This window comes from Macaca fascicularis, chromosome 5, assembly GCF_037993035.2.
Source record: "Macaca fascicularis isolate 582-1 chromosome 5, T2T-MFA8v1.1".
Taxonomy (NCBI): Eukaryota; Metazoa; Chordata; class Mammalia; order Primates; family Cercopithecidae; genus Macaca; species Macaca fascicularis.
Window position 1 is genome coordinate 104,726,501 of NC_088379.1, and position 26,592 is coordinate 104,753,092.

The following is a 26,592-nucleotide window of genomic DNA, read 5'->3' on the forward strand; positions in this document are numbered from 1 at the left end:
AGTCATGCCTGTTCATGTATCTTCCATTCAATTTGCAGCATATGTGTGGTTTAGGACAGTCTTTCTTGAGTGATCCATAGTGAAGGATGACTTTTTGTTTGTTTTATTTTCAGTGTATTGTGGACTGGTACTTTGTGTAAAATATAATAAAGTTAGTTGTTAGAAATGTAAAATTGTAAATAAAAACAGACATACAAAATACAGACCACATTTTTTATTAGTAGATTCAAAAGACAAAATTACTCTGCCAATGTGCTAGTTTCTTTTTTGACATTTAAAATTCAGATTAGACTTTATTTAAGCCAGGCGCGGTGGCTCACACCTGTAATCTCAGCACTTTGGGAGGCCGAGACGGGCGGATCAGGAGGTCAGGAGAATGAGACCATCCTGGCTAACACAGTGAAACCCCGTCTCTACTAAAAATACAAAAAATTAACTGGGCGTGGTGGCGGGTGCCTGTAGTCCCAGCTACTTGGGAGGCTGAGGCAGGAGAATGGTGTGAACCCGGGAGGCGGAGCTTGCAGTGAGCCAGGATCACGCCACTGCACTCCAGCCTGGGTGACAGAGCGAGACTCTGTCTCAAAACAAAACAAAACAAAAAACAAACAAACAAAAAAACCCAAAACTTTATTTAAATCAGAAACACAATTCTTAAAATTGCATTTAGAGTCAAGATCCCTTTTATAACCCTCTTGTTATAAAAATCAGAAGGAATATTTGTAAGTAAAGCAGATATCTCTCTAGGTTAATGAGACCAGATTTGACTTTGGATTTTTTACTTTAAACAGATTCTAGAAGATAGAGGAAAAAATATGTTATATACAGAAAACAGTATCTACCTGTGTATTCAGAGGCATAAATTTATTGACAGAAATGACTTCAGTACACCCTGGAATCTCAGAAGCAATTTTCGGAGCTTAGTTTTATTTTCTTGGATTTTAAGAATTTCTAAAATCCTTTTTCATCTTCAATCTTGGGAGCCAAATAATACTTTAAATGTTCCATATCCAGCAGTTTTATACTCTACAGCAAGGGGTGCATCTGCAGACATACTGAGTGTTACTGCGAAGAGAGAGTGGAGTGCCTGTTATAAAGAAATTTAAGTACCTTAGTGTAAAAGTTAGCTGAACTGGCCCATTCATCATTATGGCAACAGCCTCCTCTTCTTTATTGTGATTACTTGTTTGTGACAATGTTTCCATTTCCAAGTCCTCCATTTGCAGAAAATTTCACTCCATCTTTTGCACAGGAAATTATAACAAACTCTCCAATATGACTGAGATCTTGGCATATATGCACAAATTCACTAGAATGCATCTTTACTACACAGCTGTACTCTTGTTCTGGAATTTCAAGTTGCTCAGTATCTAAAATCATTAACTTCAATTCATAGTCTAAAAGTTCTCTTGATTTAGTGCTTCGAATTCTAACACCAAGAGGTCCATGGTACCTTCAGTCCTCCATGTAATGACGTCTTCACTGCCATTGTCATATTTTAGCATTTTGGACGTGTTGGTGAGGCTCATGGTTATGACTAGGTTGTGGTCACAGTGGTATGTGTTGAAGCCCTGGGCATGCAGGGTGAACTGCACCAAGGAAATGTGTGATACTTTCAAGCTGTGTAGGTTCACCTGCTTGAACTATTGTCCCAGCAGGCCTATCTCTCACATTGAATAGGGCTGACTGTGCAACTAATAAGATGTTGTGGAGATGACAGTGTGTGACATCTGAGGCTAGGTCATAAAATACATTGTGACTTCTCACTGTTTCTGGAAGAAGTCAGCTTTCATATCACGAAGACACTCAAGCAGCACTTTGAAGAGGTCCAGGTGGTGAAACTGAAGACCTTCACAAACAGCCAGCACTAATTTGCCAACCAAATGACGGTCTTTGGAAAACAGATCCTCTGGCCTCAGGCAAGCCTTCAAAGACTACAGTCCCAGTCAGCCTTTTCACTGTAACCTCATGGTAAACCCTGCACTAGTACCATCAAGCTGCTCCTGAATTCCTGACTCACAGAAACTGCAAGAGAATAAATGTGGTTGTTCTGGGACACTAGGTTTTGAGGTAATCTGCTACACAGCAATAGATAACAAAGAGAAACCACTACATAAATCAATACATAACTTTCATCTGCGTGATAGGTGTTATGATAGCAGTAGAATACAAGGTGTGGTACAGGCAGAGCGGATCTGAAGTAGTAGCCTGTTGTCTTAGTCTGTTTTGTGCTGCTGTGATGGAATTTCACAGACTGGGTAATTTATAAAGAACAGAAATTTATTCTCTCACAGTTCTAGTGGCTGGCAGGTCTAAAATCAAGGAATGGTCAGGTTAGGGCTCAGTCTCTCTGCTTTCAAGATGATGCCTTGAACACTGCAGCCTCCAGCGAGGAGAAACATTGTGTCCCCACATGGCACAAGAGCCGGAGAGGAAAGGAGACAAATGAGAATTGGGCTCACCCTTTTATAATAGCATTAATTAATTCGTGAAAGTGGAGCCCTCATGAGCTAAACACCTTTTAGGTTCTGCCTTCCAACACTGTTGCTTTAGAGATTAGACTTTCAACAAGTTAGCTGAACTGGCTCATTCATCTGTATGGCAACAGCCCCTTCTTTATTGTCATTACTTGTTTGTAACAATGTTGCCACATCCAAGTTCTCCACTTGCAGAAAATTTTACTCCGTCTTTTGCACAGGAAATTATAATTTTGGGGACATATTCAAACTATAGCATCTATCAAATTAGTAACTCTACCAAGGCAATGCTACAATTCAAGTTTTCATATTTTCCCCAAGCCTGCTATAAATTATTACTTGTTGATTACAAAATAATCAGCAAAATACAAGTATTTATTCCTTTGTACATGGAAGCAACCAAACAGTTTATTTTTTTGGTATGAAAGTCTACAAGTGATAATCTGTATTTATCTTCCTAGTTAAGTACAACTATAATCAGGGGCTCGACTCTTGAATTCATGTTTCTCTTTATTTTTTCTTTATTTTTTTTTCAATGTATTCATTTATTCATGCATATCAGCATATCCATTTGCCTTTTTTATTTTCTTTGGGTAAATAAATCATTAGCATTCTGCAGCAGATACTGTCTGCATCTAACCCATAACTCTGATTTCTGTACTAGCCCAAGGCAATGCAACTATCTCCCTGGGGGTTCTTTCGGGCTGTAGGAGAATGCTCTAGCCTTGCTCAGAGCAAGTGGGAAGTCCTGAGGAGTTAAGGTCCCCAAGGGCAGTTCTCAACCAATGAAGGTTGAAAGCTCATAGATACCACCTCCCACCCCCGACCCAGCTTCCTTGCTCCTTGAGTTGAACAACTCTGAGCCTGTTCCTCACTGCTTCCCAGAATTCCTCAGAAGGACTGAGCCCCAGTGACCTGCATCAGTATCTTGCTGGATAACCTAATCTTTATTATTATTATTATTATTATTTTTAATTTATTTATTATTATTATACTTTAAGTTGTAGGGTACATGTGCATAACGTGCAAGTTTGTTACATATGTATACTTGTGCCATGTTGGTGTGCTGCACCCATCAACTCATCATTTACATCAGGTATAACTCCCAATGCAATCCCTCCCCCCTCCCCCCTCCCCATGATAGGCCCCGGTGTGTGATGTTCCCCTTCCTGAGTCCAAGTGTTCTCATTGTTCAGTTCCCACCTATGAGTGAGAACATGCGGTGTTTGGTTTTCTGTTCTTGTGATAGTTTGCTAAGAATGATGGTTTCCAGCTGCATCCATGTCCCTACAAAGGACCCGAACTCATCCTTTTTTATGGCTGCATAGTATTCCATGGTGTATATGTGCCACATTTTCTTTTTTTTTTTTTTTTTTTTTTTGAGAGGGAGTCTCGCTCTGTCGCCCAGGCTGGGATGCAGTGGCCGGATCTCAGCTCACTGCAAGCTCCGCCTCCCGGGTTTACGCCATTCTCCTGCCTCAGCCTCCCGAGTAGCTGGGACTACAGGCGCCCGCCACCTCTCCCGGCTAGTTATTTTTTGTATTTTTTAGTTGAGATGGGGTTTCACCTTGTTAGCCAGGATGGTCTCGATCTCCTGACCTCGTGATCCGCCCGTCTCGGCCTCCCAAAGTGCTGGGATTACAGGCTTGAGCCACCGCGCCCGGCCAAGTGCCACATTTTCTTAATCCAATCTGTCACTGATGGACATTTGGGTTGATTCCAAGTCTTTGCTATTGTGAATAGTGCTGCAATAAACATACGTGTGCATGTGTCTTTATAGCAGCATAATTTATAATCCTTTGGGTATATACCCAGTAATGGGATGGCTGGGTCATATGGTACATCTAGTTCTAGATCCTTGAGGAATCGCCATACTGTTTTCCACAATGGTTGAACTAGTTTACAATCCCACCAACAGTGTAAAAGTGTTCCTATTTCTCCACATCCTCTCCAGCACCTGTTGTTTCCTGACTTTTTAATGATCGCCATTCTAACTGGTGTGAGATGGTATCTCATTGTGGTTTTGATTTGCATTTCTCTGATGGCCAGTGATGATGAGCATTTTTTCATGTGTCTGTTGGCTGTATGAATGTCTTCTTTTGAGAAATGTCTGTTCATATCCTTTGCCCACTTTTTGATGGGGTTGTTTGTTTTTTTCTTGTAAATTTCTTTGAGTTCTTTGTAGGTTCTGGATATTAGCCCTTTGTCAGATGAGTAGATTGCAAAAATTTTCTCCCATTCTGTAGGTTGCCTGTTCACTCTGATGGTAGTTTCTTTTGCAGTGCAGAAGCTCTTTAGTTTAATGAGATCCCATTTGTCAATTTTGGCTTTTGCTGCCGTTGCTTTTGGTGTTTTAGACATGAAGTCTTTGCCCATGCCTATGTCCTGAATGGTACTACCTAGGTTTTCCTCTAGGATTTTTATGGTATTAGGTCTAACATTTAAGTCTCTAATCCATCTTGAATTAATTTTCGTATAAGGAGTAAGGAAAGGATCCAGTTTCAGCTTTCTACTTATGGCTAGCCAATTTTCCCAGCACCATTTATTAAATAGGGAATCCTTTCCCCATTTCTTGTTTCTCTCAGGTTTGTCAAAGATCAGATGGCTGTAGATGTGTGGTATTATTTCTGAGGACTCTGTTCTGTTCCATTGGTCTATATCTCTGTTTTGGTACCAGTACCATGCTGTTTTGGTTACTGTAGCCTTGTAGTATAGTTTGAAGTCAGGTAGCGTGATGCCTCCAGCTTTGTTCTTTTGACTTAGGATTGTCTTGGAGATGCGGGCTCTTTTTTGGTTCCATATGAACTTTAAAGCAGTTTTTTCCAATTCTGTGAAGAAACTCATTGGTAGCTTGATGGGGATGGCATTGAATCTATAAATTACCTTGGGCAGTATGGCCATTTTCACGATATTGATTCTTCCTATCCATGAGCATGGTATGTTCTTCCATTTGTTTGTGTCCTCTTTGATTTCACTGAGCAGTGGTTTGTAGTTCTCCTTGAAGAGGTCCTTTACATCCCTTGTCAGTTGGATTCCTAGGTATTTTATTCTCTTTGAAGCAATTGTGAATGGAAGTTCATTCCTGATTTGGCTCTCTGTTTGTCTGTTACTGGTGTATAAGAATGCTTGTGATTTTTGCACATTAATTTTGTATCCTGAGACTTTGCTGAAGTTGCTTATCAGCTTAAGGAGATTTTGGGCTGAGATAATGGGGTTTTCTAAATATACAATCATGTCATCTGCAAACAGGGACAATTTGACTTCTTCTTTTCCTAACTGAATACCCTTGATTTCTTTCTCTTGCCTAATTGCCCTAGCCAGAACTTCCAACACTATGTTGAATAGGAGTGGTGAGAGAGGGCATCCCTGTCTTGTGCCAGTTTTCAAAGGGAATTTTTCCAGTTTTTGCCCATTCAGTATGATATTGGCTGTGGGTTTGTCATAGATAGCTCTTATTATTTTGAGGTACGTTCCATCAATACCGAATTTATTGAGCGTTTTTAGCATGAAGGACTGTTGAATTTTGTCAAAAGCCTTTTCTGCATCTATTGAGATAATCCTGTGGTTCTTGTCTTTGGTTCTGTTTATATGTTGGATTACGTTTATTGATTTGCGAATGTTGAACCAGCCTTGCATCCCAGGGATGAAGCCCACTTGATCATGGTGGATAAGCTTTTTGATGTGTTGCTGAATCCGGTTTGCCAGTATTTTATTGAGGATTTTTGCATCGATGTTCATCAGGGATATTGGTCTAAAATTCTCTTTTTTTGTTGTGTCTCTGCCAGGCTTTGGTATCAGGATGATGTTGGCCTCATAAAATGAGTTAGGGAGGATTCCCTCTTTTTCTATTGATTGGAATAGTTTCAGAAGGAATAGTACCAACTCCTCCTTGTACCTCTGGTAGAATTCAGCTGTGAATCCATCTGGTCCTGGACTTTTTTTGGTTGGTAGGCTATTAATTATTGCCTCAATTTCAGAGCCTGCTATTGGTCTATTCAGGGATTCAACTTCTTCCTGGTTTAGTCTTGGAAGAGTGTAAGTGTCCAGGAAATTATCCATTTCTTCTAGATTTTCCAGTTTATTTGCGTAGAGGTGTTTATAGTATTCTCTGATGGTAGTTTGTATTTCTGTGGGGTCAGTGGTGATATCCCCTTTATCATTTTTAATTGCGTCGATTTGATTCTTCTCTCTTTTCTTCTTTATTAGTCTTGCTAGTGGTCTGTCAATTTTGTTGATCTTTTCAAAAAACCAACTCCTGGATTCATTGATTTTTTGGAGGGTTTTTTGTGTCTCTATCTCCTTCAGTTCTGCTCTGATCTTAGTTATTTCTTGCCTTCTGCTAGCTTTCGAATGAGTTTGCTCTTGCTTCTCTAGTTCTTTTAATTGCGATGTTAGAGTGTCAATTTTAGATCTTTCCTGCTTTCTCTTGTGGGCATTTAGTGCTACAAATTTCCCTCTACACACTGCTTTAAATGTGTCCCAGAGATTCTGGTATGTTGTATCTTTGTTCTCATTGGTTTCAAAGAACATCTTTATTTCTGCCTTCATTTTGTTATGTACCCAGTAGTCATTCAGGAGCAGGTTGTTCAGTTTCCATGTAGTTGAGCGGTTTTGATTGAGTTTCTTAGTCCTGAGTTCTAGTTTGATTGCACTGTGGTCTGAGAGACAGTTTGTTACAATTTCTGTTCTTGTACATTTGCTGAGGAGTGCTTTACTTCCAATTACATGGTCAATTTTGGAGTAAGTACGATGTGGTGCTGAGAAGAATGTATATTCTGTTGATTTGGGGTGGAGAGTTCTATAGATGTCTATTAGGTCTGCTTGCTGCAGAGATGAGTTCAATTCCTGGATATCCTTGTTAACTTTCTGTCTCGTTGATCTGTCTAATGTTGACAGTGGAGTGTTGAAGTCTCCCATTATTATTGTATGGGAGTCTAAGTCTCTTTGTAAGTCTCTAAGGACTTGCTTTATGAATCTGGGTGCTCCTGTATTGGGTGCATATATATTTAGGATAGTTAGCTCTTCCTGTTGAATTGATCCCTTTACCATTATGTAATGGCCTTCTTTGTCTCTTTTGATCTTTGATGGTTTAAAGTCTGTTTTATCAGAGACTAGTATTGCAACCCCAGCTTTTTTTTTTCTCCATTTGCTTGGTAAATCTTCCTCCATCCCTTTATTTTGAGCCTATGTATGTCTCTGCGTGTGAGATGGGTCTCCTGAATACAGCAGACTGATGGGTCTTGACTCTGTATCCAGTTTGCCAGTCTGTGTCTTTTAATTGGAGCATTTAGTCCATTTACATTTAAGGTTAAGATTGTTATGTGTGAACTTGATCCTGCCATGATGATATTAACTGGTTATTTTGCTTGTTAGTTGATGCAGTTTCTTCCTAGCCTCGATGGTCTTTACATTTTGGCATGTTTTTGCAATGGCTGGTACCAGTTGTTCCTTTCCATGTTTAGTGCTTCCTTCAGGGTCTCTTGTAAGGCAGGCCTAGTGGTGACAAAATCTCTAAGCACATGCTTATCTGTAAAGGATTTTATTTCTCCTTCACTGATGAAACTTAGTTTGGCTGGATATGAAATTCTGGGTTTAAAATTCTTTTCTTTAAGAATGTTGAATATTGGCCCCCACTCTCTTCTGGCTTGGAGAGTTTCTGCCGAGAGATCTGCTGTTAGTCTGATGGGCTTCCCTTTGTGGGTAACCCGACCTTTCTCTCTGGCTGCCCTTAAGATTTTTTCCTTCATTTCAACTTTGGTGAATCTGGCAATTATGTGTCTTGGAGTTGCTCTTCTCGAGGAGTATCTTTGTGGCGTTCTCTGTATTTCCTGGATTTGAATGTTGGCCTGCCCTACTAGGTTGGGGAAGTTCTCCTGGATGATATCCTGAAGAGTGTTTTCCAACTTGGTTCCATTTTCCCCCTCACTTTCAGGCACCCCAATCAGACGTAGATTTGGTCTTTTTACATAATCCCATACTTCTTGCAGGCTTTGTGCATTTCTTTTTCTTCTTTTTTCTTTTGGTTTCTCTTCTCGCTTCATTTCATTCATTTGATCCTCAATCGCTGATACTCTTTCTTCCAGTTGATCGAGTCGGTTACTGAAGCTTGTGCATTTGTCACGTATTTCTCGTGTCATGGTTTTCATCTCTTTCATTTCGTTTAGGACCTTCTCTGCATTAATTACTCTAGCCATCAATTCTTCCACTTTTTTTTCAAGATTTTTAGTTTCTTTGCGCTGGGTACGTAATTCCTCCTTTAGCTCTGAGAAATTTGATGGACTGAAGCCTTCTTCTCTCATCTCGTCAAAGTCATTCTCCGTCCAGCTTTGATCCGTTGCTGGCGATGAGCTGCGCTTCTTTGCCGGGGGAGATGCGCTCTTATTTTTTGAATATCCAGCTTTTCTGCCCTGCTTTTCCCCCATCTTTGTGGTTTTATCTGCCTCTGGTCTTTGATGATGGTGATGTACTGATGGGGTTTTGGTGTAGGTGTCCTTCCTGTTTGATAGTTTTCCTTCTAACAGTCAGGACCCTCAGCTGTAGGTCTGTTGGAGATTGCTTGAGGTCCACTCCAGACCCTGTTTGCCTGGGTATCAGCAGCAGAGGCTGCAGAAGATAGAATATTTCTGAACAGCGAGTGTACCTGTCTGATTCTTGCTTTGGAAGCTTCCTCTCAGGGGTGTACTCCTCCCTGTGAGGTGTGGGGTGTCAGACTGCCCCTAGTGGGGGATGTCTCCCAGTTAGGCTACTCAGGGGTCAGGGACCCACTTGAGCAGGGAGTCTGTCCCTTCTCAGATCTCAACCTCCGTGTTGGGAGATCCACTGCTCTCTTCAAAGCTGTCAGACAGAGTGGTTTGCGTCTGCAGAGGTTTCTGTTCCGTTTGTTATTGTTTACTGTGCCCTGTCCCCAGAGGTGGAGTCTACAGAGACAGGCAGGTTTCCTTGAGCTGCTGTGAGCTCCACCCAGTTCGAGCTTCCCAGCAGCTTTGTTTACCTACTTAAGCCTCAGCAATGGCAGGCACCCCTCCCCCAGCCTCGCTGCTGCCTTGCCGGTAGATCACAGACTGCTGCTCTAGCAATGAGGGAGGCTCCGTGGGTGTGGGACCCTCCCGGCCAGGTGTGGGATATGATCTCCTGGTGTGCCTGTTTGCTTAAAGCGCAGTATTGGGGTGGGAGTTACCCAATTTTCCAGGTGTTGTGTGTCTCAGTTCCCCTGGCTAGGAAAAGGGATTCCCTTCCCCCTTGCGCTTCCCAGGTGAGGCAATGCCTCGCCCTGGTTCAGCTCTCGCTGGTCGGGCTGCAGCAGCTGACCAGCACCGATCGTCCGGCACTCCCCAGTGAGATGAACCCAGTACCTCAGTTGAAAATGCAGAAATCACTGGTCTTCTGTGTCGCTCGCGCTGGGAGTTGGAGACTGGAGCTGTTCCTATTCGGCCATCTTGCTCCGCCCCCCCTCTCTTTATTTTTTCAATGTTGAGAAAGTAACCAACAATATATGTAGCCAAATAAAAAGCTTTCACATATAACATTTCAAAAATTTTTAATTCATTGATCCTCTCCTTCCCTCACCTCCAATAAATTTTTAGTAAACTGGGATGCCTCCTCATTCACAGAATGGAGGACCTATGCTAGCATTTGGGTTACTTTGGTGTCAATGTCAGCTCAGACTCTGCATCTGAGAGTTCTTTAAAGATATGGGTATTTCTGGCCAGGCGTGCTAGCACAGGCCTGTAATCCCAACACTTTGGGAGGCCAATTTGGGAGAATTGCTTAAGACTAGGGGTTCAAGACCAGCCTGGGCAAAATAGCAAGTTCCTGCCTCTACAGAAAAAAAAAATAGCTAGTCTTTGTAGCAAGTGCCTGTGGTCCCAGCTACTTGGGAAGCTGACATAGAAGGACTGCTTGAGCCTGGGAGTTTGAGGTTGCAGTGAACTATGAATGTGCCACTGCACTCTAGCCTGGGTGACAGAGTGAGACCCTATCTCAAAAATAAATAAATAAATAAATAAATAAATAAATAAAAGTATTTCCCCTTTCCCCATATATAGTAATACTGCTTTATCAGTCTAGGGAAGGTCTGAGGGAATTGATAGTGTGTATAATTACTGTGTGTTGGGTTCTTTCTGCAGAGGACCTAGCTTTGCTTCCATTGATGGCTCTGGATTTGAGAACTGGCTTAGGTTTGGAAACTGGATAGAGAGATTATAATTTTCTATTGTGGCAGCTGACATCAACCTTTGACTCACCCATTATTGATCTTCTTTTGGGTGTGGGTGAGGCAGTACCCTTATCCATCTTAGCTCTAGGCACACCATGATTTATTAACCATCACTACAGATCTCTGTATGTCACAGCCCGCTGGTTTCCATTCAACCTTTGTTATCTATTTGGATAATTACATCGATCTTGCTCTTGATGGCTAAGTGGTGCCTTCTGGCCTCTGCTGTTTCATAATCCTATCATCCCTGAATCCTAGGGGCTTCCCTACCATTACCCCTGGTGTACAAAGCATAGACACTGCCAAGCCTCTCAATGAGGCCAGTGCCCTTCATCCCCAGCCCTTGCACCACTTTGCGTTTCTTATTGCTTTAGTAAAAGGAGTGTCCCCTTTTGATTCTCTTGAGAAACAGAGTCATCTTCTGGATTTTCAGGTCTTATATGACAAGTCCAGTTGAACATTCCCACCTCTCTGAGCCTCTTGACTCCTTCCTTAGCACTCTTCCAAAGCAGTTCTGGAATCTTCACCTGATTTGTTGTAGGCCATAATTTCCCGCCCCCCCCCCCCCCCAATTTTAAAGGAGCTATCCCAGTAGCACTGAACTGATTCCAGATGTCTTTCTTGGGGTACTACTTCTTCAGTTGCAGGAGATTGCCCCGATTTCAACAACCTCTCCTTTATATTCTGCTCCCCTGGCCGAGCATGCTCATGATTGATATCTAATAAGCTTTTTCTGTTCCCACAGGTACATATGAGTTGGGTCCTATAGTGATTTTTTGGTGAACTGTTTCCCTAGTCAAGCTGAGATTTGATTGTTGACCGTATTTATTGGCCTAGAAACCATTTGGGGACACGAGGACATACCTTGAGGGGGATAACATCATCTTTTATTTTAAAAAACATTTTTTTATTTTTAATTTTTTATGAGTGCATATTAGGTATACATATTTACGGGGTACCTGAGATATTTTGATACAGTCATACAATGTGTAATAGTCACCTCAAGGTAAATAGGGTATCTATCACCTCAGGCGTTTGTCATTTCTTTGTGTTAGGAACATTCAAATTCCACTCTTTTGGTTATTTAAAAATATACAATAAGTTATTGTTGACTCTCCTGTTGTAGTTTCAAATATTAGATCTTATTCATTTTATCTAATTATATTTTTGAGCCTATTAACCATCTTGGCATCCTCTGCTACCCTTTCCCACTACCCTTTCTAGCCACTGGCAACCATCATTCTACCCTCTATTTCCATGAGTTCAACTGATTTGGTTTTTACCTGCCATGAATCAGTGAGAACATGTGAAATTTGTTTGTTTTGGTCCTGGCTTATTTCACTGAACATAATGTCTTCCAGTTTCATCTATGTTGTGGCAAATGACAAGACTTAATTCTTTTTTATGGCTGAATAGTACTCCATTGTATATATAATCTCCATTTTCTTTATCCATTCATCTGTTGATAGACACTTAGGTTGATTCCAAACCTTGGCTATATTAAATAGTGCCATAGTAAAAATGACAGTGCAGATATCTCTGGAATATATTGACTTCTTCGCATTTGTGTATATACCTAGCAGTCGGATTGTTGGATCACATGGTAGTTCTGTTTTGAGTATTTTAAGGAAACTCCATACTGTTCTCTATAGTGACTGTACTAATTTACATTGCTACCAACAGTGAACAAGAGTTCACCTTTCTCTGTATCCTCAATAGAATTTGCTATTGTCTGTCCTTTGGATAAAAGCCAGGTCACTGAGGTGAGATGATATCTCATTGTACCTTTCATTTGCATTTTTCTGGTGATCAATATTGAGCACCTTTTTATATACCTGTTGGCAATCTTTATGTCTTATTTTAAGAAATGTCTATTCAGACCTTTTGTTCATTTTATTATTTAATTTCTATTTTTTAAAAATATTTTTTTATTTCAAGAGATTTTGGGGAACAAGTTGTTTTTGGTTACATGGATGAATTATATCATAGTGAATTCATTTTTTTTAAATGACAGCAAATTTCTTAAGGGAGTACAGGAATAAAAGAATGGAAACATGGGCTGTTCAACTGAACATACTTTTAGTTATTTCTTGATTATATGCTAAACAAGGGGTGGATTATTCATGGACTTCCCAAAAAAAAAGTGGGAAATTCCTGAAACTTAGGGTTTCTCCCTTTTTTGAACATTTAGGGTAACTTCCTGATGTTGCCATGGCATTTCTAAACTGTCATGGCACTGGTGGGAGTGTCTTTTTAGCATAGTAATGTATTATAATTAGTGTATAATGTGCAGTGAGGACAACCAGAAATCACTTTCAACACCATCTTGGTTTTGGTGGGTTTTGGCCAGCTTCTCAAAACAGCCTGTTTTATCATCAAGGTCTTTGTGACCTGCATATTGTGTCAACCCTCCGTCTTATCCTGTGACTAAAAACACCTAACCTCCTGGGAATGCAGCCCTGTAGATCTTGGCCTTATTTTACCCAGTGCCTATTCAGGATGGAATCTCTCTGGGTTGAGAATGGCAATCATCTGACATATTTCACCCCTCCCTTTTACAAGGGAATCCTTAATCCTAAGGGTTATTGAGGGACAAAGATCCATCTTCTGTAACTTCTTCTTTAGGCTGAATAGGGGCAATGATATTCTTGCCTAACTATTATGATCTCTTGTATTTGAGGTAGAGAGGAGCTCAGTCACAAGGCATCCATATGCTGAGGATCATTCATTACTCTGAATTCTGACAAAAGATGATATCTGGAAGATTAATAAGTGTTCAATTTAAGAAAACATTGAGTAAGCTTATCCTGCATTCCTACACAAAGAGTACAACAGCAATACATTCCACAACAGTACAGCAAAATAAGCAAAACTATCCCAAATAAACTAAACAAGAAGGCTTTCCATGAACTGAGCAACTGTTGAAACCAAGCTGACATGGGATTGCCAACTAAATCCAATATGTGCCCAGAACTAGAATATTGATCCAGGTTTTTACATTACCCATCCCTCTTGTTTATTTTGAGCAGCAGCCAGAGATCACTGTTGGTTTATAGGAATAAGCAGAATCAGTCTAAAGTGCAGAGAAGAAACCTAAAAAACAACCAACGAGACTAGAATATATTATAATAACAGGTGTACCATAGTTTTTGAAACATAACTTTTCCATTTTTACTAAAGACAAATCATAATAGGACCAATTTGTTTGCAAAAATAAGGTTTAGTCTTATACTTGGCCCAATTATTTGTATAAAGTGCAGCAAGAAGAATTGTTTGCCACATAGGGTTTTAAAATTAGCTTTGATGGAGCTTTGTTCCATAAAAGGAATATCAGGTAAGACTTTTTTATTTAAAGCAGAACCCAGCCATGGGTTTGTACTATCAAATTCCTATAATTCAAAGGTAAATTTTTCTCCCCTTCAGATCCCAAGATAACTTGGGGCTCCTGGCCCTGTCAGAAAGTGACATTCTCTACTTACCACAGGTCAGGAACACTGTACAGGGATTGTGTAGACAAGGTATGAGGCTAATTTTTCCAAGCGGCTTTTATTGGCTCTATAAGTCAAGTTTGATTCCTTATGAGTCTCCAAGTTCGTTATAGCACTCTCTATGCTTTTGTGTATTCATAGCTTAGCTTCCACTTATAAGTGAGAACATATGCTATTTGGTTTTTCATTCCCGAGTTGCTTCACTTAGAATAATGAATGGCCTCCAGCTCCATCCAAGTTGCTGCAAAAATAAATTATTTTGTTCCTTTTTATGTCTGAGTAGTATTCCACAATGTGTATATACCACACTTTCTTTATTCACTCATTGGTTGATGGGAACTTAGGTTGGTTCTATATTGTTGCAATTGTGAACTGTGCTGCAATAAACATACACATGCAGGTGTCTTATTCATATAATGACTTCTTTTCCTTTGGGTAGATACCCAGTAGTGAAATTGCTGAATTGAATGGTAGATTGACTTTTTTTTTTTTTGAAGACTCTCCATACTGTTTTCCATAGTGGTTATATCAATTTACATTTCCACTAGCAGCGTATAAGTGTTCCCTGTTCACCACATCCATGCCAACATCTGTTTTTTTTAAACTTTTTACTAATGGCCATTCTTGCAGGAGTAAGGTGGTATCTCATTGTGGTCTTAATTTGCATTTCTTTGATGATTAATGATGTTGAGTATTTTTTATATGTTTATTGACCATTTGCATATCTTAATTCAAGAAATGTCTATGTCACTTGCACACATTTTGTTGGAATTGTTTGTTTTTCCTTATTGATTTATTTGAGTTCCTTGCAGATTCTCGATATTAGTCCTTTGTGGATGGACGGTTTGCAAATATTTTCTCCCATTGTGGGCTGCCTGTTTGCTCTGAAGATTATGTCTTTTGCTGTGCAGAAACTGTTTAATTAGGTCCCATTTGTTTATTTTTGTTTTTGTTGCATTTGCTTTTGGGGTTTTAGTCGGGAATTCTTTGCCAAGACCAATATCCAGAAGAGTTTTTCCAAAGTTGTTGTCGAGTAGTTTGTAAGGTTTTGGGTCTTAGATTTAAGTCATCGATCTATCTCGAATTGACTCTTGTACAAGGTGAGAGATAGGGATCCAGTTTCATTCTTCTACATGTGGTTAGCTAGTTTTCCCAGCACAATTTACTAAGTAATGTGTCCCTTCCCCAATTTATGTTTTTGTTTGCTTGAAGATCAGTTGGTTGTAAGTATTTGGCTTGATTTCTGGGTTTTCTATTTGTTCCATTGATCTATGTGCCTACTTTTATACCAGTACCATGATGTTTGTTAACCTTGTAGGATACTTGAAGTCTGGTAATGTGATGCTTCTAGATTTGTTTTTTTTGCTTACTATTGTTTTGGTTATTCAGGCTCCTTTTTGGTTCCATATGAATTTTAGAATTGTTTTTTCTAAGTCTGTGAAAAATAATGTTAGTATTTTGATGGGAATTGAATTGAATCTGTAGTTTGCTTTGGGCCATAAGGTTATTTTCACAATATTGATTCTTCCCATTCATGAACATGGGGTATGTTTCCATTCGTTTATATCATCTATGATTTCTTTCACCAGTGGTTTTTTGTTCTCCTTACAGACATCTTTCACCTCCTTGGTTAAGCATATTCCTAAGTATTTTATTTTATTTTGGCAGCTATTGTAAAAGGGATTGAGTTCTTTATTTGATTATCAGCTTAATTATTGGTGTATAGCAGTGATAGTGATTTGTGTACATTGATTTTGTAGCCTGAGAGTTTACTGAATGTGTTTGTCAAATCTAGGAGTCTTTTGTAGGAGTCTTTAGGGTTTTCTAAGCATATGATCATATCATTGGTGAACAGTGATAGTTTGACTTCTTTTCTGATTTGGATGCCTTTATTTCTTTCTCTTGCCTGATTGCTCTGAGTAGGACTTCCAGAACGATGTTGAAGACAAGTGGTGAAAGTGGGCATCCTTGTCTTTTTCCACTTCTCAGGGAAAATGCTTTCAGCTTTTCCCCATTCAGTATAATGTTGACTATGGGCTTGTCTTTTATTGGCTTTTATTACATTAAGGTATGTCCCTTTTATGCCAATTTTGCTGAGGGTTTTAATCATAAAGGGATGTTGGATTTTGTCAGCTTTTCCCCATTCAGTATAATGTTGACTATGGGCTTGTCTTTTATTGGCTTTTATTACATTAAGGTATGTCCCTTTTATGCCAATTTTGCTGAGGGTTTTAATCATAAAGGGATGTTGGATTTTGTCAAATGCTTTTTTCTGCACGTATTGAGATAATCATGTGATTTTTGTTTTTAATTCTGTTTATGTGATGTATCACACTTATTGACTTCCTTATGTTCAACCATCCCTGCATCACTGAGATGAAACACACTTGATTATGGTACATTATCTTTTTGATGTGCTGTTGTATTTGTTTAGCTAGCATTTTGTTGAGGACATCTGCATCTATGTTCATCAGTAATATTGATCCACAGTTTTCTTTTTCTCATTGTGTCCTTTCATGATTTTGGTATCAGGGTGATACTGGCTTCACGGAGTCATTCAACGAGGATTCTCTTTTTCCAAATCTTTTAAATAACTTTAATAACGTTGGCACCAATTCATTCAATGTCTGGTAGAATTCGGCCATGAATCCATCTGGTCATGGGCTTTTTCTTGGTTGGTAGTTTTTTTTGTTTTGTTTTGTTTTGTTTTTAAATTACTGATTCAATCTTGCTGTTTGTTGTTGGTCTGTTCAGGGTTTCAGTTTCTTCCTGATTTAATCTAGGAGAATTATATGCTTCCAATAATTTATCCATTTCCTCTAGATTTTCTAGTTTGTGTGCATAGAGGTGTTCATAGTAATCTTGAATGATCTTTTATATTTCTGTGGTGTTGATTGTCATGTTTCCAGTTTCATTTCTAATTGAAATTATTTGAATCTTCTCTCTCTTTTTCTTCATTAATCTAGATGGTCAGTAAATTTCATTTCTGTTTTCTCTTTTCTTTTTCTTTTTATTATTATTATTTCTATTTATTATTATTATTATTATTTTTTAAAGGCAGAGTTTCATTCTGTCTCCCAGACTGGAGTGCAGTGGCATGATCTTGACTCACTGCAACCTCTACCTCCAGGGTTCAAGCAATTCTCCTGCCTCAGCCTCCTGAGTAGCTGGGATTACAGGCACCGACCACCACACCTGGCTAATTTTTGTATTTTTAGTAGAGACAGAGTTTTGCCATGTTGGCCAGGCTGGTCTCAAACTCCTGACCTCAAGTGATCTGCCCATCTTGGCCTTTCAGAGTGCTGGGATTACAGGTGTGAGCCACCATGCCCAGCCAATTATGTTTATCTTTTCAAAGAACTAGTTTTTTGTTTCGTTTATCTTTTGTATTTTTTGTTTGCTTGTTTCAGTTTCATTCAGTTCTGCGCTGATCTTTGTTATTTCTTTTCTTCTGCTAGCTGTAGGTTTAGTTTGTTTACGTTTCTCTAGTTCCTTGAGGTGTGATGACAGGTTGTCAATTTGTGATCTTTTTGATGTAAGCATTTAGGGTGCTATAAATTTTCCTCTTAGCACTGCTTTTGCTGTATTTTAGAGGTTTTGAGAACTTGTGTCATTATTATCATTCATTTCAAAGAAGTTTTAAATTTCTATCCTAATTTCATTGTTAACTGAATATCATTCAGGGGTAGATTTTTAAATTTCTATGTATTTGTAAATTTTTGTGTGTTCTTTTTGTAGTTTCTTTCATTTTTAAAATTTTATTATTGTACTTTAAGTTCTAGGGTACATGTGCACAAGGTGCACGTTTGTTACATATGTATACATGTGCCACATTGGTGTGCTGCACCCGTTAACTCATCATTTACATTAGGTATATCTCCTAATGCTATCCCCCCTCCCCATCTCACAACTGGCCCTGGTGTGCGATGTACCCCTTCCTGTGTCCGAGTGTTCTCATTGTTCAATTCCCACCTATGAGTGAGAACATGCGGTGTTTGGTTTTCTGTCCTTGCAATAGTTTGCTGAGAATGACGGTTTCCAGCTGCATCCATGTCCCTACAAGGGACATGAACTCATTCTTTTTATGACTGCATAGTATTCCATGGTGTTTATGTGCCACATTTTCTTAATCCAGTCTATCATTGATGGACATTTGGGTTAGTTCCAAGTCTTTGCTGTTGTGAATAGTGCCACAATAAACATAAGTGTGCATGTGTCTTTATAGCAGCATGATTTACAATCCTTTGGGTATATACCCAGTAATGGGATGGCTGGGTCAAATGGTATCTCTAGTTCTAGAGCCTTGAGGAATCGCCACACTGTCTTCCACAATGGTCGAACTAGTTTACAGTCCCACCAACAGTGTAAAAGTGTTCCTATTTCTCCACATCCTCTCCAGCACCTGTTGTTTCCTGACTTTTTAATGATTGCCATTCTAACTGGTGTGAGATGGTATTTCATTGTGGTTTTGATTTGCATTTCTCTGATGGCCAGTGATGATGAGCATTTTTTCATGTGTCTGTTGGCTGCATAAATGTCTTCTTTTGAGAAGTATCTGTTCATATCCTTCACCCACTTTATGATGTAGTTGTTTGTTTTTTTCTTGTAAATTTGTTTAAGTTCTTTGTAGATTCTGGATATTAGCCCTTCGTCAGATGAGTAGATTGCAAAAATTTTCTCCCATTCTGTAGGTTGCCTGTTCACTCTGATGGTAGTTTCTTTTGCTGTGCAGAAGCTCTTTAGTTTAATGAAATCCCATTTGTCAATTTTGGCTTTTGTTGCCATTACTTTTGGTGTTTTAGTCATGAAGTCTTTGCCCATGCCTATGTCCTGAATAGTATTGCCTAGGTTTTCTTCTAGGGTTTTTATGGTTTTAGGTCTAACATTTAAGTCTTTAATCCCTATTGAATTAATTTTTGTATAAGGTGTAAGGAAGGGATCCAGTTTCAGGTTTCTACATATGACTAGCCAGTTTTCCCAGCACCATTTATTAAATAGGGAATCCTTTCCCCGTTTCTTATTTTTGTCAGATTTGTCAAAGATCAGATTGTTGTGTGGTATTATTTCTGAGGGCTCTGTTCTGTTCCATTGGTCTATATATCTGTTTTGGTACCAGTACCATGCTGTTTTGGTTACTGTAGCCTTGTAGTATAGTTTGAAGTCAGGTAGCATGATGCCTCCAGCTTTTTTCTTTTGGCTTAGGATTATCATGGCAATGCAGGCTCTTTTTTGGTTCCATATGAACTTTAAAGTAGTTTTTTGCAGAAAGTCATTGGTAGCTTGATGGGGATGGCATTGAATCTATAAATTACCTTGGGCAGTATGGTCATTTTCATGATATTGAGTCTTCCTATCCATGAGCATAGAATGTTCTTCCATTTGTTTGTGTCCCCTTTTATTTCATTGAGCAGTAGTTTGTAGTTCTCCTTGAAGAGGTCCTTCATATCCCTTGGAGCCGGATTCCTAGGTATTTTACCCTCTTTGAAGCAATTGTGAATGGCAATTCACTCATAATTTGGCTCTCTGTCTGCTATTAGTGTATAGGAATGCGTGTGATTTTTGCACATTGATTTTGTATCCTGAGACTTTGCTGAAGTTGCTTATCAGCTTAAGGAGATTTTGGGCTGAGATGATGGAGTTTTCTAAATATACAATGATGTCATCTGCAGACAGGGACAAGTTAACTTCCTCTTTTCCTAATTGAATATGTTTTATTTCTTTCTCCTGCCTGATTGCCCAGGCCAGAACTTCCAACACTATGTTGTATAGGAATGGTGAGAGAGGGCATCCCTGTCTTGTGCCAGTTTTCAAAGGGAATGCTTCCAGTTTTTGCGCATTCAGTATGATATTGGCTGTGGGTTTGCTATAAATAGCTCTTATTATTTCTAGGTATGTCCCATCAATACCTAATTTATTGAGAGTTTTTATAATGAAGGGCTGTTGAATTTTGTTGAAGGCCTTTTCTGCATCTATTGAGATAATCATGTGGTTTTTGTCTTTGGTTCTGTTTATATGATGGATTGTGTTTATTGATTTGCATATGTTGAACCAGTCTTGCATTCCAGGGATGAAGCCCACTTGATCATGGTGGATAAGCTTTTTGATGTGCTGCTGGATTCAGTTTGCCAGTATTTTATTGAGGATTTTTGCATCAATGTTCATCAGGGATATTGGTCTAAAATTCTCTTTTTTGTTGTGTCTCTGTCAGGCTTTGGTATCAGGATGATACTGGTTTCATAAAATGGGTTAGGGAGGATTCCCTCTTTTTCTATTGATTGGAATAGTTTCAGATGGAATGGCACCAGCTCCACCTTGTACCTCTGCTAAAATTCGGCTGTGAATCCGTCTGGTCCTGGGCTTTTTCTGGTTGGTAGGCCATTAATTATTGCCTCAATTTCATAGCCTGTTATTGGTCTATTCAGAGATTCAACTTCTTCCTGGTTTAGTCTTGGAAGGGTGTATATGTCCAAGAATTTATCAATTTCTTCTAGATTTTCTAGTTTATTTGTGTAGAGGTGTTTATAGTATTCTCTGATGGTAGTTTGTATTTCTGTAGGATTGGTGATGATATCCCCTTTGTCATTTTTTATTGAGTCTATTTGATTCTTCTCTCTTTTCTTCTTTATTAGTCTTCCTAGTGGTCTATCAATTTTGTTGATCATTTCAAAAAACCAGCTCCTGGATTCATTGATTTTTTGAAGGGGTTTTGGTGTCTCTATGTCCTTCATTTCTGCTCCGATCTTAGTTATTTCTTGTCTTCTGCTAGAGTGTGAATTTGTTTGCTTTTGCTTCTCTAGTTCTTTTAATTGTGATGTTCGGGTGTCAATTTTGGATCTTTCCTGCTTTCTCTTGTGGGCATTTAGTGCTATAAATTTTCCTCTACACACTTTAAATATGTCCCAGATATTCTGGTATGTTGTGTCTTTATTCTCATTGGTTTCAAAGAACATCTTTATTTCTGCCTTCATTTTGTTATGTACCCAGTAGTCATTCAGGAGCAGGTTATTCAGTTTCCATGTAGTTGAGTGGTTTTGAGTGAGTTTCTTAATCCTGAGTTCTAGTTTGATTGCACTGTGGTCTGAGAGACAGTTTGTTATAATTCCTGTTCTTCTACATTTGCTGAGGAGTGCTTTACTTTCAACTCTTTTGGAATAAGTGTGATGTGGTGCTCAGAAGAATGTATATTCTGTTGATTTGGGGTGGAGAGTTCTGTAGATGTCTATTAGGTCTGGTTGGTGCAGAATTGAGTTCAATTCCTGGATATCCTTGTTAACTTTCTGTCTCGTTGATCTGTCTAATGTTGACAGTGGGGTGTTAAAGTCTCACATTATTATTGTGTGCGAGTCTGAGTCTCTTTGTAGTTCTCTAAGGGCTTGCTTTATGAATCTGGGTGGTCCTGTATTGGGTGCATATAGATTTAGGATAGTTAGCTGTTCTTGTTGTATTGATCCCTTTACCATTATGTAATGGCCTCCTTTGTCTCTTTTGATCTTTGTTGGTTAAAAGTCTGTTTTATCAGAGACTAGGATTGTAACCCCTGCTTTTTTTTTTTGTTTTCCATTTGCTTGGTAGATCTTCCTCCATCCCTTTATTTTGAGCCTACGTGTGTCTCTGCACATGAGATGGGTCTCCTGAATACAGCACAGTGATGAGTCTTGATTCTTTATCCAGTTTGCAAGTCTGTGTCTTTTAATTGGAGCATTTAGCCCATTTACATTTAAGGTTAATATTATTATGTGCGAATTTGATCCTGTCATTATGGTGTTAGCTGGTTATTTTGCTCGTTAGTTGATGTAGTTTCTTCCTAGCATCTATGGTCTTTACAATTTGGCATGTTTTTACAGTGGCTGGTACCAGTTGTTCCTTTCCATGTTTAGTGCTTCCTTCAGGAGCTCTTGTAAGGCAGGCCTGGTGCTGACAAAATCTCTCAGCGTGTGTTTGTCTGTAAAGGATTTTATTTCTCCTTCACTTAGGAAGCTTAGTTTGGCTGGATATGAAATTGGGTTGACAATTCTTTTCTTTAAGAATGTTGAATATTGGCCCCCACTCTCTTCTGGCTTGTAGAGCTTCTGCCGAGAGATTCGCTGTTAGTCTGATGGGCTTCCCTTTGTGGGTAACCCAACCTTTCTCTCTGGCTGCCCTTAATATTTTTTCCTTCAACTTTGGTGAATCTGACAATTATGTGTCTTGGAATTGTTCCTCTCAAGGAGTATCTTTGTGGTGTTCTCTGTATTTCCTGAATTTGAATGCTGGCCTGCCTTGCTAGGTTGGGAAAGTTCTCTGGGATAATATCCTGCAGAGTGTTTTCCAACTTGGTTCCATTCTCCCCGTCACTTTTGGGTACACCAGTCAGACATAGATTTGGACTTTTCACATATTCACATATTTCTTGGAGGCTTTGTTCATTTGCTTTTACTCTTTTTTCTCTAAACTTCTCTTCTCGTTTCATTTCATTCATTTGATCTTTAATTACTGATACGCTTTCATCCAGTTGATCAATTCGGCTACTAAAGCTTGTGCATGCGTCACATAGTTTTCATGCCATGGTTTTCAGTTCCATCAGGTCAGTTAAGGACTTCTCTACACTGATTTTTCTAGTTAACCATTCATCTAATCTTTTTTCAAGGTTTTTAGCTTCTTTGCAATGGCATTGAAGATCCTCCTTTAGCTCGGAGAAGTTTGATCGTCTGGAGCCTTCTTCTCCCAACTCGTCAAAGTCATTCTCTGTCCAGCTTTGTTCCGTTGCCGGCGAGGAGCTGCTTTCCTTTGAAGGAGAAGAGGTGCTCTGATTTTTAGAATTTTCAGATTTTCTGCTCTGGTTTCTCCTCATCTTTGTCCTTTTGTCTACCTTTGGTCTTTCATTATGGTGACATACAGATGAGGTTTTGGTGTGGATGTCCTTTCTGTTTGTTAGTTTTCCTTCCAACAGTCAGGACCCTCAGTTGCAGGTCTGTTGGACTTTGCTGGAGGTCCACTCCAGACCCTGTTTGCCTGGGTATCACCAGTGGAGGCTTTAGAATAGCAAATATTGCAGAAAAGCAAATGTTGCTGCCTGATCATTCCTCTGAAAACTTCATCTCAGAGGGGCACCTGGCTGAGTGAGGTGTCAGTCAGCCCCTACTGGGAGGTATCTCCCAGTTAGGCTACTCAGGGGCCAGGGACCTACTTGAGGAGGCAGTCTGTCCATTCTCAGATCTCAAACTCCGTGCTGGGAGAACCACTACTTTTTTCAAAGCTGTGAGACAGGGACATTTAAGTCTGCAGAAGTTTCTGCTGCCGTTTGTTCAGCCCTGCCCTGCCCCCAGAGGTGTAGTCTACAGAGGCAGTCAGGCAGGCCTCCTTGAGCTCCAGTGGACTCCACCCAGTTGGAGCTTCCTGGCCGCTTTATTTACCTACTCAAGCCTTAGCAATGGCAGGCGCCCCTGTAGTTTATTTCAAGTTTTCTTCCACCATGCCTGGCTTCATTCTGCCAATCTGAGAAGGTACTTGATATAATTTGCATATTTTAATATTTGTTGAGACTTGTTTTGTGGCCTATCATATGACCTATGTTGAAGAACATTCCATATGTTGATGAGAAGAGTGTATATTCTGCAGTTCTTGGGTAGAATGCTCTGTAAATATCTGTTAGGTTCACTTCTTCTAGAATGTACTTTAAGTCTATTGTTTCTTTGTGGACTTTCTGTCTCAATGATCTATCTAGTGCTGTCAGTGGGATATTGAAGTCCCCCATTATTATTGTGTTGATGTCTATGTCATTTCTTCTGTAATTAGTAATTGTTTTTTTTTTTTGATTATGGGAACTCCAGTGTTGGTGCATACAAATTTCGGATTGTAACATCTTCTTGTTGGAATGATCTTTTTATCATTATATAATAATCCTTTTTGTCTTTTTTTAATTGTTGCTTTAAAGTCTGTTTCATCTGATATAAGAATAGTTACTACTCCTCACTTTTGGTTTTCATTTGTGTGGAATATCTTTTACCATCACTTTACTTTTAGTTTGTATGAATCCTTATGTGTTAGGTGAGTTTCTTGAAGACAGCAGTTATTTAGTTCTTGATTTTTAAAATAAATTCTGCCAACTTACATTATTATTATTGTTATTTTTTGGAGACAGAGTCTAGCTCTGTCACCCAGGCTGGAGTGCAATGGCAAGTTCATGGCTCACTGCAACCTCCACCTTCTGAGGTCAAGCCATCCTCTCACCTCAGCCTTCTGAGTAACTGGGACTACAGGTATGTGTCACCATGCCAATCTAATTTTTGTATTTTTGGTAGAGATGGTGCTTCACCATGTTTCGTAGGCTGGTCTTGAACTCCTGGGCTCAAGTGGCCCACCTGCCTTGGCTTCCTAAAGTGCTAGGATTACAGGTGTGAGTCACCATGCCTGGCCTCATTCTGCCAATCTGTTTCTTTTAAGTGAAGCATTTAGGCCGTTTACATTCAATGTTAATATTGAGATGTGAGGTACTGTTCCATTCACCAGGTTAATTTTTACCTAGATACTTTGTTTTTTCATTGTGTTGTCTTATAGACCTTGCGAATTTTCAGGAGGTTTTATTTTGGTGCATATTGAGCTTTTGTTTCAAGACTTAGAACTTCTTTTAGCATTTTTTGTGGGGCTGGTCTGATAGTAACAAATTCCCTCAGCATTTGTCTGTCTAAAAATGACTTTATTTTGTCTTGATTTATGAAATAGTTTTGCTACATACATAATTCTTAGCTGACAGTTACTCTGTTTAAGGAGGCTAACGCTAAGTCCCCAATCCCTCTGGCTTGTAAGGTTTTTGCTGAGAAGTCTGCTGCTAGTCTGATAGGTTTTTCTTTATAGGTTACCTAATGCTTTTGTCTCACTGCTCATAGAATTCTTTCCTTCATATTGACTCTAGATAGCCTGATGACTATAGGCCTTGGTGATAGTGTTTTTGCAATGAATCTCCCATGAGTACTTTATAATTCTTGTATTTGGATATCTAATTCTCTAGCAAGGCCAGGGAGGTTTTCCTCAATTATTCCCTCAAATAAATTTTCCAAACTTTTTGCTTTCTCTTCTCTCTCAGGAACACAAATTATTTTTAGATTTGACCATTTTGTACAATCTTATGTTTCTTCATGAATTTGCTCCTTTGTTTTTATTCTTTTTTCTCTATTTTTATGTGACCGTGTTAATTCAAATGCCTTGTCATTGAGCTCTGAAGTTCTTTCCTGTCCTTGTTCTAGTCTACTGTTGAAACTTTCCACTGCATTTGGTAATTATTTAAGTGTCTTTCATTTCCAGAAGTTCTAATTGACTTTTCTTTAATACATCTATCTCTTTAGAAAATTTTTTATTTATATCCTGAATTTTAAAAAAAGTTTCTTTATGTTCGTTTTCACCTTTCTCTGGTATCTCCTTGAATAGCTTAATAATCAGCCTTTTAAATTCTTTATCTTGAACTTCAAAGATTTAATCTTGGTTTGGATTTACTGATGAAGGACTAGTGTAATGTTTTGGGGGTGTTATAGAACCCCGTTTTGCCATATTACCAGAATTACTTTTGTAGTTCCTTCTCATGTTGGTAGACTATTTTTCATGATTATTCTTGAAGTTACTTTTACTTTGACTATTTTTTTAAAATTTCTTTTTCTCCCCTTAAGGTTGTGACTTTAATGTTTACAGTTTACTGTAGCATAACGTGGCTCTTGGTGTTCTCAGGGGTGAAGACTCTCTATGAGTTACTTAGTTACAGAGAGTCTTTGTATGATGAATTTTTCAGATGCTGGTTGTAGCAGCAACGTGCTCAGTGTGTGAGCAAGTTCACTGTCTCCTATAGTGTTGAAATGGCAGAGGTCTCTTGAAGCTTATCTAATTCCCCCATGTTGTACACTTCTTTATTTATTATTATTTTTTCCCACAGTATTGTATTTACTGGGTTGAATTGTTCAGGTTTTAGCCCAGTAGGGGAACTTTCCACAGGTGAAAACCAGCTGTGGCTAAAGCAGGTGAGTAAATGCAATACCTAATGGTGGGCAGAGGTCCCAGACTTGACAGATGTGACTGGGGGAGCACTCAGTGAAATACACTGAGGTCTTCTCAGAGAGAAGGACCAGAGCCATTTCACCTCCCCTGCCAGGCCCACAGGAAAGCTGTTCATCTCCCAGACACACTCCTGACCCAGTGTTCTGGCTATTCAAATCAGAGAGGTACCTCCTTTCATCTTGCTGGAATATTGATGTTCCAAGTGGAGAGAAATTGTGACTCTCCTCCTGTGTAGCCTGCATTTGGAGGGTGCTCCTCGTGTGGGAATGCAGTCACCTTGAAGTGTTCCAGAGAAGTCTGTAGGTGCATCCATATCGAGCTCTTGTGGGAAAGCCCCAGCTGTATCTACACTGGCAGATAAGGGGAAACAGAAATCTTCTCCAAGACTCTTCAT

At 39.3% G+C, this 26,592-nt stretch overlaps 1 pseudogene; it reads right to left on the minus strand.

Moving 5' to 3' along the window:
- Window positions 1–948: 948 nt before the first annotated feature.
- LOC107129753 (proliferating cell nuclear antigen pseudogene) lies at window positions 949–26,592 on the minus strand (annotated as a pseudogene).